This window comes from Nerophis lumbriciformis, linkage group LG20 (genome assembly GCF_033978685.3).
Source record: "Nerophis lumbriciformis linkage group LG20, RoL_Nlum_v2.1, whole genome shotgun sequence".
NCBI classification, from domain to species: domain Eukaryota; kingdom Metazoa; phylum Chordata; class Actinopteri; order Syngnathiformes; family Syngnathidae; genus Nerophis; species Nerophis lumbriciformis.
This window is the reverse complement of record NC_084567.2, coordinates 37028088-37040000: the sequence shown is the minus strand read 5'-3', so window position 1 is coordinate 37040000 and position 11913 is coordinate 37028088. Positions and strand designations below refer to the sequence as shown.

The 11913-nt window shown below is 42.9% G+C and overlaps 1 protein-coding gene across 1 annotated transcript in view; it reads left to right on the top strand.

The window, feature by feature from the left end:
• Positions 1-1484: 1484 nt before the first annotated feature.
• The window catches only part of wdr5 (WD repeat domain 5), a 35307-nt gene continuing 24878 nt past the window's right edge, over positions 1485-11913 (top strand). Inside the window, exon 1 of the mRNA XM_061981079.2 lies at positions 1485-1787. The gene's annotated coding sequence lies outside the window, so the exon portion shown is untranslated. The remainder of the gene's footprint in view (positions 1788-11913) is intronic.

Sequence of the window (11913 nt, the reverse complement as noted above, 5' to 3'; positions counted from 1 at the left end):
AACCGAGGGAGAATTCAAAACCAGATGGAACAATCACAAGGCTTCTTTCAGGAACAAAAACCTGCGAAATACCACAGAACTCAGCAAACATTTGGGACCTCAAAGACAATAATGTTGAATATTCAATAACATGGCAAATTCTTGCATCCAGCACACCTTACAATAGTGGTAATAAAAGATGCAACCTATGCTTGAAAGAGAAACTGTTTATTATTTACCGTCCAGACCTGTCATCCCTCAACAAGCGCAGCGAAATTGTAACAGCATGCCGCCATAGACGGAAACACCTCCTAGGTAACACATGAGCCAATCACCACGCCCCTAGGCCAGCCTGTACCCACCCACTCTGTGCCCTATATAAACCATGGTATGCGAATGCTCCCATTAAAATCTCCTGATGATTGAGGGTACCCCCCCTCATGAAACAGGCCTGTAGAGATGAAATAGTCTTGTGATTTTTTTCCCCACACATACATATATATATATATATATATATATATATATATATATATATATATAGATATAGATATATAGATATCTAAATCCTGAAAATATGCAAACAAAACTGTTTAGATAATTGATACTTCATACTTGCATAAATAGATATTAAGGAATATAACATAACTTGGCTTCTGAGAGTTTCAAAATGTAATGAATAAAATGCTAAAGTTGTTGATAAACAAGCAATTATTTTAATAATTAAATCTGGTCATTTTAAATGAATTATTATGATAATTTAAAATAAATTATTTCAAATATGTTTATTTTAATGTATAATTCTATGGCTGGATGTAATAAGGAGTCACGAAAAAATACAAATAAAAATACAATTAATTTTGATGTTTTTAGCAAAATAAAAAAAATAAAAAATGTATTTAGTTTTTGTTTTTTTTAATTAATAAATATATTTATTTTTAGGTAAAATAAACATAATAATACAATTTACTGTATCTCTAGTCTGGATGATTTAGTTCTTGTCACCCTGTTGTCCTCCCGTCATGAAAAAAGGCTGTCCTCACTCAGGTCCGCATGGAGCTGGGGGGGGGGGCGTGGCTTCCAGTTCCGGCTTAAAATCGGGAGATTTTCGGGAGAATATTTGTCCCGGGAGGTTTTCGGGAGAGGCGCTGAATTTCGGGAGTCTCCCGGAAAATTCGGGAGGGTTGGCAAGTATGAAGTATGGTGTTAGTCAAGGGTTGAAGTTGACTGGAGGTGTTGTTTTAGTGCAGTTTTGAAGGAGTATGGACTTATATAATACTTATATAAGGCTTTTAATATTTGGCGGCTCCGGAATTTTTATTTTATTTTTATTTTTGGTCCAATATATGCTCTTTCAATTGGACCGAATGTGACGCGTGGTGCTCTTATTGTGAAGGGCGGAAGTGTGTGACCTAGTTTTGATGAGAAAACGACGAGTCCGTCGCAAATAAAGACATGCCTCAAGTTCCTGCCTTCCGTTCCGCCGCGCTTACGCTACTTCTCACTGGATTCTCGGTTACACTAGCAGCGTGTGTTTATGAATTTTAAATCAGCGTAACACTACTTTTTAGCAGACAAAAAAACGTGCCTAGCATTTTTTTTTATCCCTCCTCTCTTTCCGTACCAAATGTGGAAATCGCGCATGCGCATTAGACGTCACTGCGCCACATTCCCCGCTTTTCCTCGCAGACCTTCACAGCAAGTACTAAAGAGCAAGTCGCCGTAACCCGCCGACTAAATCACACATGAACGGCTTTTAATCGTATTTATGAGGAGCAACGAGAAGGCTTCGAAACTCAACTAAATCTCCCGTGAGTATCGACTTGTGAGCGACACCTCATTGTGTGAATGGAAGGCCGCCCTGTCGCTGCCAACACAATGTTGTCAACACCGTTAACATCACCACACCTTTGATGTCATTTAACAACCTTTAACATGTATATTCCGCATTTTTACTGACCAAAATGCTGGAAATGATATTAGCCAGCTTGAGTTTTAACATTGCTGGTGGTGCTAGCTCGTTAGCTAACGTAAGACAGGCTGAACGTCATTACACAGCTTATCCGAGGTGGGGTCGCGGGGGCAGCAGCCTAAGCAGGGAAGCCCAGACTTCCCTCTCCCCGGCCACTTCGTCCAGCTCCTCCCGGGGGGACCCCGAGGCGTTTCCCAGGCCCAGCCGGGAGAGATGGTCTTCCCGACGTGTCCTGGGTCTTCTCCCATTGGTCGGACGTGCCCGAAACACCTCCCTAGGGAGGCGTTCTGGTGGCATCCTGACCAGACGCCCGAACCACCTCATCTGGCTACGGCAGCGACTTTACTTTGAGCTCCTCCCGGATGGCAGAGCTTCTCACCCTATCTCTTAAGGGCGGAGGAAGCTCATTTCGGCCGCTTGTACCCGTGATCTTGTCCTTTCGGTCATAACCCAAAGCTCATGACCATAGGCGAGGATGGGAACGTAGATCGACTGGTACCGTATTTTCCGCACTATAAGGCGCACCGGATTATTAGCCGCACCTTCTATGAATTACATATTTCATAATTTTGTCCACCAATAAGCCGCCCCGGACTAAAAGCCGCGCCTACGCTGCGCTAAAGTGAATGTCAAAAAAACGCTGCGCTAAAGTGAATGTCAAAAAAACAGTCAGATAGTTCAGTCAAACTTTAATAATATATTGAAAACCAGCGTTCTAACAACTCTGTCCCAAAATGTACGCAAATGTGCAATCACAAACATAGTAAAATTCAAAATGGTGTAGAGCAATAGTAACATAATGTTGCTCGAACGTTAATGTCACAACACACAAAATAAACATAGCGCTCACCTTCTGAAGTTATTCTTCATTCGTAAATCCTTCGAATTCTTCGTCTTCGGTGTCCGAATTGAAAAGTTGCGCTAGCGTGGGATCCAAAATGGCCGGTTCCGTCTCGTAGAAGTCATCGGGAGTCAGTGTCGCTGTTGTTCTGTGAATCCTGCCTTCCGGAAAGCTCGGACCACAGTTGTGACCGAAATATCTGCCCAAGCATTTACGATCCACTGGCAGATGTTGGCGTATGTCGTCCGAGGCTGTCTGCCCGTCTTAGTGAAGGTGTGTTCGCCTTCGGAGCTGTGTGAAAAAAGCCACCCGGCCTCTTCGCGTAAACTTCCCTTAACCACTCGCTCATCTTTTCTTCATCCATCCATCCCTTCGAGTTAGCTTTTATGATGACGCCGGCTGGAAAGGTCTCTTTTGGCAAGGTCTTCCTTTTGAATATCACCATGAGTGGAAGTTAGCATGGCAAGCTAGAACCACAGTGAAGGATGACTTCTCATTCCCTGTGGAGCGAATATTCACCGTACGTGCTCCCGTTCCACAGTGCGGTTCAGTTGCTGTGAAATACGGTAGTAATCCGTGTGCGGATGGAGAGATTGCGTCTTTTTATGACCCGGATCGTTTAGTAGGAGCCATTTTGTGGTCTTTACAGATGTAAACAGGAAATGAAACGTACGGTGATATCCGCGCGTTTTTTCTTCTTCTTCCGGGGGCGGGTGAAGCGCTTCCTGTTCTATGGGGGCGGGTGAAGCGCTTCCTGTTCTATGGGGGCGGGTGCTTTCCTTGGCGGTTGCTTGCGTAGAAGAAGAAGCGCTTCCTGTTCTACCGGGAAAAAAGATGGCGGCTGTTTACCGAAGTTGCGAGACCGAAACTTTATGAAAATTAATCGTAATAAAGCGCACCGGGTTATTAGGCGCACTGTCAGCTTTTGAGAAAAATTGTGGTTTTTAGGTGCGCCTTATAGTGCGGAAAATACGGTAAATTGTAAGGGAGTAACCAATGTTCCCTCTACCGTATTTTCCGCACTATAAGGCGCACCTAAAAACCACAAATTTTCTCAAAAGCTGACAGTGCGCCTTATAACCCGGTGCGCTTTATATATGGATAAATATTAAGATTCATTTTCATAAAGTTTCGGTCTCTCAACTACGGTAAACAGCCGCCATCTTTTTTCCCCGTAGACGAGGAAGTGCTTCTTCTTCTACGCAAGCAACCGCCAAGGTAAGCACCCGCCCCCATAGAACAGGAAGCGCTTCTTCTTCTACTGTAAGCAACCACCCGCCCGCGTAGAAGAAGAAAAAGCGCGCGGATATTACCGTACGTTTCATTTCCTTTGTGTGTTTACATCTGTAAAGACCACAAAATGGCTCCTACTAAGCGACAGGGATCCGGTTCATGAAAAGACGCAATCTCTCCATCCGCACACGGATTACTATTTCACAGCAACTGCCTAAAGACTTTCAAGAAAAGCTGGCTACTTTCCGTGCATATTGTAAAAACAAGATAGCTGAAAAAAAGATCCGGCCAGAGAACATTATCAACATGGACGGACGAGGTTCCACTGACTTTTGATATTCCTGTGAACCGCACTGTGGATACAAGGGGAGCACGTACGGTGAATATTCGCACCACAGGGAATGAGAAGTCATCCTTCACTGTGGTTCTAGCTTGCCATGCTAATGGCCAGAAACTTCCACCCATGGTGATATTCAAAAGGAAGACCTTGCCAAAAGAGACCTTTCCAGCCGGCGTCATCATAAAAGCTAACTCGAAGGGATGGATGAAGAAAAGATGAGCGAGTGGTTAAGGTAAGTTTAAGTTTACGCGAAGAGGCCGGGTGGCTTTTTTCACGCAGCTCCGTCCATGTTGATATACGACTCCGTGCGCGCCCACATCACGCTGGTTTTAATATATTATTAAAGTTTGACTGACCTATCTGACTGTTTTTTTGACATTCCTTTAGCGCAGTTAGATGCGGCTTATAACACGGAGCGGCTTATAGGTGGACAAAGTTTTGAAATATGCCGTTCATTGAAGGCGCGGCTTATAACCCAGGGCGCCTTATGGTCCCTTCGAGTTAGCTTTTATGATGACGCCGGCTGGAAAGGTCTCTTTTGGCAAGGTCTTCCTTTTGAATATCACCATGGGTGGAAGTTTCTGGCCATTAGCATGGCAAGCTAGAACCACAGTGAAGGATGACTTCTCATTCCCTGTGGTGCGAAAATTTACCGTACGTGCTCCCGTTGTATTCACAGTGTGGTTCATAGGAATATCAGTTGCTGTGAAATACGGTAGTAATCCGTGTGCGGATGGAGAGATTGCGTCTTTTCATGAACCGGATCCCTGTCGTTTAGTAGGAGCCATTTTGTGGTCTTTACAGATGTAAACACACAAAGGAAATTAAGTACGGTAATATCCGCGCGCTTTTTCTTCTTCTACGCGGGCGGGTGGTTGCTTACAGTAGAAGAAGAAGCGCTTCCTGTTCTATGGGGGCGGGTGCTTACTTTGGCGGTTGCTTGCGTAGAAGAAGAAGCGCTTCCTGTTCTACCGGGAAAAAAGATGGCGGCTGTTTACCGTAGTTACGAGACCGAAACTTTATGAAAATGAATCTTAATATTAATCCATATATAAAGCGCACCGGGTTATAAGGCGCACTGTCAGCTTTTGAGAAAATTTGTGGTTTTTAGGTGCGCCTTATAGTGCGGAAAATACGGTAAGTGATTTTGCCCTCTTAGAATGACAATAACAAAATTAAAGCTGCAAGCAGCATTGGTCGGGCCCGCGTATTTGGCAGGTGCTAGTCCTAAGTGTCCCAATACTTTTGTCTACTTTTAGTCTGAAGTGTCCCAAGACTTTTGTCTAGTGTACCTACCTTGTCTGCATTGTGTGGGCATGTTGGTGCTTCCTGCTTTTGAGCAGCCATCTTAAAAAAACAGCAGCGCAGCAGCATCAGTGCAGCGGGTCTTTGAAGGGTCATAAAATCAAAACCGGAGCAGGTATTAAAAAGCTGTTCTATACTTTTATACACAAGGGTTCAATCTCTCTCCTGTGTTAGTTTGAAGCCGAAACGACAAACGCGCTCAGAGGAGATAGATTTTGAAGGAAGGTGACCGGTTTTTACAAAAATGTTGTTTTGAAGGGGGAATAGCAAACTTCCTGTTGATTTTTGCTGGGTGTTGTCAATTTATGAAATGTAGGTCTAAGTGAGACCTACATTGAGGTTTTTGTTTCATGTCTCTCCGACCTTCCCAGTGGGAGTTACAGGCAGTTTTGTCATTTTTTTCTTCCGATGAGCAGTTTTTTCTCCGTTTTATTAAAAAATTGCTCTAGAGCGCAATTTTTAAATTTGGGGTTAGGTTTTTTTATTAGATCGCAATTTCTGCTAGTCCTGATGTGTGTGTTCAGTTCGGTGTGTTTTGAAGCATGTTAAGGGGGTCAAATTACAGCTCAAAGAGGCAAAAGTGACTGTTTTTAGTACATTTTTGTCTTGAAGGGGGAATTGCCAACTTCCTGTTGATTTTTGCCCGAGGAAATTAATTAATGAAAAGTAGGGCTAAGTGAGCCCTACATAGAGGTTTTTGTTTCATGTCTCTACAACATTCATACTGGGAGTTATAAGCAGTTTTCTTTCTAGGGGGCGCTAGAGCGCAATTTTGAGTTTTAGGGTTCGTTTTTTTTTATTAAAAGACAATTTTCGCAGGTCCTGATGTGTGGGTCAAATATGGTGAGTTTTGAAGCATGTTAAGTGGGTCAAATTAGTGCTCAAAGAGGCGGCGGAATAATAATACAACCTTAGAAAAACAATAGGTCCTTATGTCCCATTGCAAAAGGACTCCCGTTGGGATTCCTTTTACAATGGGCCATGCGGGCCCTAAAAACATGTTTTTCATGACCTATGTGCTAGTATTGTATGTCTGGCTGCGGGTCCTGCCTTTTAAAAGAAATGTTACCCCTTTCAGAGATTACATTTAGTTTCTGTAATTTTCTGTCTGTAAAATACATCTTTTTATTAGCATTTATGAAATCTAGTGACAATATTTCATGAATAGTATCCTTAGATTAACATTCTTAATAAATGGCAGTAAAATAAGCACACATCTGATTGAGTGTTACAACCTGGCATTTACACATTGTGGGGCGTTGGGGTTGTCCGACTTTTTGTGTGGCCATAAACTAGGGATGTCCCGATCCAGGTTTTTGCACTTCCGATCCGAAACCGATATTGTTTTTGCATTTCCGATCCGATACCGATACTGACCGATACCGATACCGATACTGACCTATCCGAGCATGTATTAATGTTTAAAGTTATTTAGCCTACTTAGTTGACAGAATCATGTTGAAAAGGGTTTTAGTACTCTTGATAACAACTAGCCAGCTGAATTAGGGGAGTTTGAATAATACACAATGGTTGGTAACAAGAAACTGACCTGTTTATTCAAGGATAAACACAAAATAGACAAAATTATACATGACAAACAGAAATGGCATCATTGAACTAGGGCTGGGCGATATGGCCTTTTTTTAATATTGCGATATTTTAAGGCCATATTGCGATACACAATATATATCTCGATATTTTTGCCTTAGCCTTGAATGAACACTTGATGCATATAATCACAGCAGTATGATGATTCTATGTGTTTTGATTGATTGATTGATTGAGACTTTTATTAGTAGGATGCACAGTGAAGTACATATTCCGTACAATTGACCACTAAATGGTAACACCCGAATAAGTTTTTCAACTTGTTTAAGTCGGGGTCCACTTAAATTGATTCATGATACAGATATATACTATCAGATATATACTATCATCATAATACAGTCATCACACAAGATAATCACATTGAATTATTTACATTATTTATAATCCAGGGTGTGGAGGGGGCGCCGGATGTAAGTGTCAAAAAGACAGCCAAAAGAGTTTGATATGAGAATAAATCTAAAGTTAAAATATAGGGTAGAAATGCACCCATTTGCAGGAAATGTAGTCTTGATTTTCAAAATTTTCTTTCAAGGCTTGCATGTCTACATTAAAACATTCTTCTCCATACTGCATTAATATATGCTACTTTTAAACTTTCATGTAGAGAAGGAAATCACAACTAAAAAAATCACACATTTTTTCATACGGTGTTGATGTGGAAATTTTTGCCTCTGCATTTTGATGGTGTGGACGTGTGGCACCGAACGGACATAAGCGTCTCGACAGACGTCACAATATTTGAACAATGATGACGAAAACTGTTTTCTCTGTCGTGTCCGTGTGTCGAAAATTGTTATGCGCTTATTTTTTTATTTGATTTTGTGCGTGGCATATAATTGCTATGCGCAGAGGACGCTTAAACAGTGCGCAATTGCACAGGCGAGCACCTTAGAGGGAGCGTTGCTCGCACGGCTGCACTAGCATCACAGCTAACGTTAGCCATGCTGCTACCTCTCTGCTCGGGGAGGGCGTATACGTATGCGACGTATGACGTGACAGTATGTGACGTATGTCGTGACAGTATGTGACGTGTGTAAGAAGGTGCGCTTGCTGTCTGTGAGAGGGAGACACAGGAAAGAGTGAGAAGAGCCTGTCGTGTAATGCCAGCAGCTAAAAGCAACTGCGTGAGAATCCACAGACCTGTGGATGTGTTGAAGGTGTTGCTGGAAAATGCGGAACGGAAATTAGGGAGCAGCAGAAAAGTGGAATGTATTATTTAAATCGGTGCGTTGGAAAACTGGATCTGGGTCGGCATTTTCCCATGCCTTGCCGATACGCAATTTTTGGCAAATATCGGCAGCCGATCCGATCCAAATATCGGATCGGGACATCCCTACCGTAAACGCAACACTAGCTAAGTGCCATGAGTGCGTGTGTTGGTGCAGGTGAGACAGAGCGAGCGGCTTCTGTTGAAAAGACGGATGACAATGTTGGTTTAATCCTGGTTTGTATGGCAGAAAATTAAAATTTTTTATAGATAAAAGTTTTTTTTTACTCATGTTTTTGGTGTGGTTACAAACAGTTTTGCTCAATAAAGTGATTGATGGAATTCCTGTCCGTAAAGTGTCTCGACAGACTATAATTGCACTGTGTTGACAAAGATTGTTTTATTCATTGGGGCCACTCTTGTTGTCACACTCATATAGTTGCATTGCAAAATAATACAGAATAAATTGTAATGTGCTTATTTTGTTTAAAGTTCAGATGGGATATTTGATTTTCTGCGCGGCATTAATTTGCTGTGCGCAGAGGACGCGTGAGCATTGCGCAATTGTGCCACGGCACACTTGTGTGCCGTGAGATACGGTCTGGTGTGCCGTGGGAGATGATGTAATTTCACCTATTTGGGTTAAAAATATTTTTTTGCAAACCAGTAATTATAGTCTGCAAATGATGTGTTGTTCTTGAGCTCGGCAGAGTAACCGTGTAATACTCTTCCATACCAGTAGGTGGCAGCCGGTAGCTAATTGTTTTGTAGATGTTGCAAACAGCGGGAGGCAGTGTGCAGGTAAAAAGGTGTCTAATACTTAAACCAAAAATAAACAAAAGGTGAGTGCCTCTAAGAAAAGGCATTGAAGGTTAGGGAAGGCTATGCAGAACGAAACTTCAACTGAACTGGCTACAAAGTAAACAAAACAGAATGCTGGACGACAGCAAAGACTTACTGCGGAGCAGAGACGGCGTCCACAATGTACATCCGAACATGACATGACAATCTACAATGCCACACTTCCGTCAGTCTACCCCAGGGCAGCTGTGGCTATGAAAGTAGCTTACCACCACCAGGTGTGAATGAATGATGGGTTCTACATGTAAAGCGACTTTGGGTACTTAGAAAAGCGCTATATAAATCCCAGTTATTATTATTATTATTATTATTATTATTATTATTATTATTATTACAATGTCCGCACGAAGAAGGATAAAAACAACTGAAATATTCTTGATTACTAAAACAAAGTAGATGCGGGGAATATCGCTCAAAGGAAGACATGAAACTGCTACAGGAAAATACCAAAAAAAAGAGAAAAAGCCACCAAAATAGGAGCGCAAGACAAGAACTAAAACACTACACACAGGAAAACAGCAAAAAAAGTCCAAATAAGTCAGGGGGTGATGTGACAGGTTGTGACAGTACACCTACTTTGAGACAAGAGCTATATTGATGCATGCTTGGTTATGGTTTAAAGTCATATCCAACAATTGCGACAATTACTTTTTACTGTCAACTGAGTTTCCTTTTTTAATGATTTCTGCTGGTGGTGTACCTCCGGAATTTTGTCAATGCAAAAATTGCATTGACAAACAATGGCTTTATCCTTTTATCGTTGGGAACACTATAATAATTCTGCCCAAAAAGAGAAATAGCTCTGTGTGTGTTCCAATTCAATTATTTAGTGTCTCTGGATCTTGTTTAAATCTCAGCTCAGATCAGAATCAGAATGATCAGATCAGAATCGTTTTATTGCCATTTTTTGAGAACGGGTTCACAAACTAGGAATTTTTCTTAGTGCAATCATGCAACATAAAACACATATAACACAGATTTGGTAATAACAATAGCTGTAACTGAGCTATCAGATCTTGTTATAGACTTAGAAGGAATTCTAGGGAGCTACTGTTAGGAGTTATTGTTCATGTGCCTGATGGCCGAGGGGAAAAAACTGTTCAGGTGGCGGGAGGTGTGGGTCTGGATGGACCGTAGTCTCCTGCCTGAAGGGAGAGGGGAGAATAGTGTGTGTCCAGGGTGAGAAGAGTCAGCTGTGATCCGACCCACATGCCGCCTGGTCCTGAAGGACAACAAGTCCTGAAGGGATGGGAGCCTGCAGCCAATCACCTTCTCAGCAGCACGTACGATGCGCTGCAGGCGATGCTTATCCTGGACTGTGGCGCCGGGGAACCACACGGTGATGGAGGAGGTCAGGATGGACCCGATGATGGCTGAGTAAAACTGCACCAGCTTCTCGGTCGGCACCTTAAGTTTCCTCAGCTGCCGCAGGAAGTACATCCTCTGCTGGGCCTTCTTGATGAAGGAGCTGATGATCGACTCCTACTTGAGGTCTTGGGTGATGGTGGTGCCCAAAAAACGGAAGGAGTCCATAATGGAGACGGGGGTGGGAGAGTCAATCAGGGTGAGGGGGGATGGTGGGGCTGTGACTTTTCTGAAGTCCATGATCATCCATGATCATCTCCATTGTTTTCTGGGCGTTCAGCTCCAGGTTGTTGTGGCTGCACCAGGACGCCAGCCGGTCCACCTCTCTCCTGTAGGCGGACTCATCGCCATCCGAGATGAGCCCGATGAGGGTAGTGTCATCCGCAAACTTGAGCAGTTTTACGGACTGGTGACTGGAGGTGCAGCAGTTTGTGTACAGGGAGAAGAGCCAGGGGGAGAGTACACAGCTCTGAGGAGTACCAGTGTTCGTGGTTCGACTGTCCAAGACAATCTTCCCCAGCCGCACGTGCTGTCTTCGGTCTGTCAGGAAGTCATTGATCCAACTGCAGAGGGAGTCGGGCACGCTGAGCTGGTAGAGCTTGTCTCGTAGCAGTCCAGGGAGGATGGTGTTGAAGGCAGAACTGAAGTCCACAAACAGGATCCTAGCGTAGGTTCCTGGGGAGTCCAGATGCTCCAGGATGAAGTGGAGGGCCAGGTTCAATACAGTTCTTGGAGAAAGGTTTTGGAGAGTAAAGCAGTACAGTCCATGTGCTGCGGTTAAGGGTGAAAATGTGTAGAGGGTTGACTCGAGATCTCCTACCAGCCCAGACAGAACAGGTGGTGGGGTTCCTGGCTGGATTCTCCCAAGAACGATCCTTGGACTAGATGCTTTTTTTTCCCTAGCTCGCCATCATAAAGAGAAGCCTGGCCTGTGTAAGAACCAGGACCATCCTTATAAATCAATGTGTACACAAATCAAATATCTTAATTAAATAACACTAATTGCATTATAAAGTATTCAGAACAGGTTCTAGTTTTTCCTCAATATTGTACAATATAAATCAACATACATGTCAGAATCACAATATGCATTAAAGTGCTAAAATAACCATTAGCAGCATAAATATGACCTATGCAATTCGGTCAGTTCACTAAACGTGATTATTATCTAACACATTCAAAAGTGCATTCAATACACAATAGTT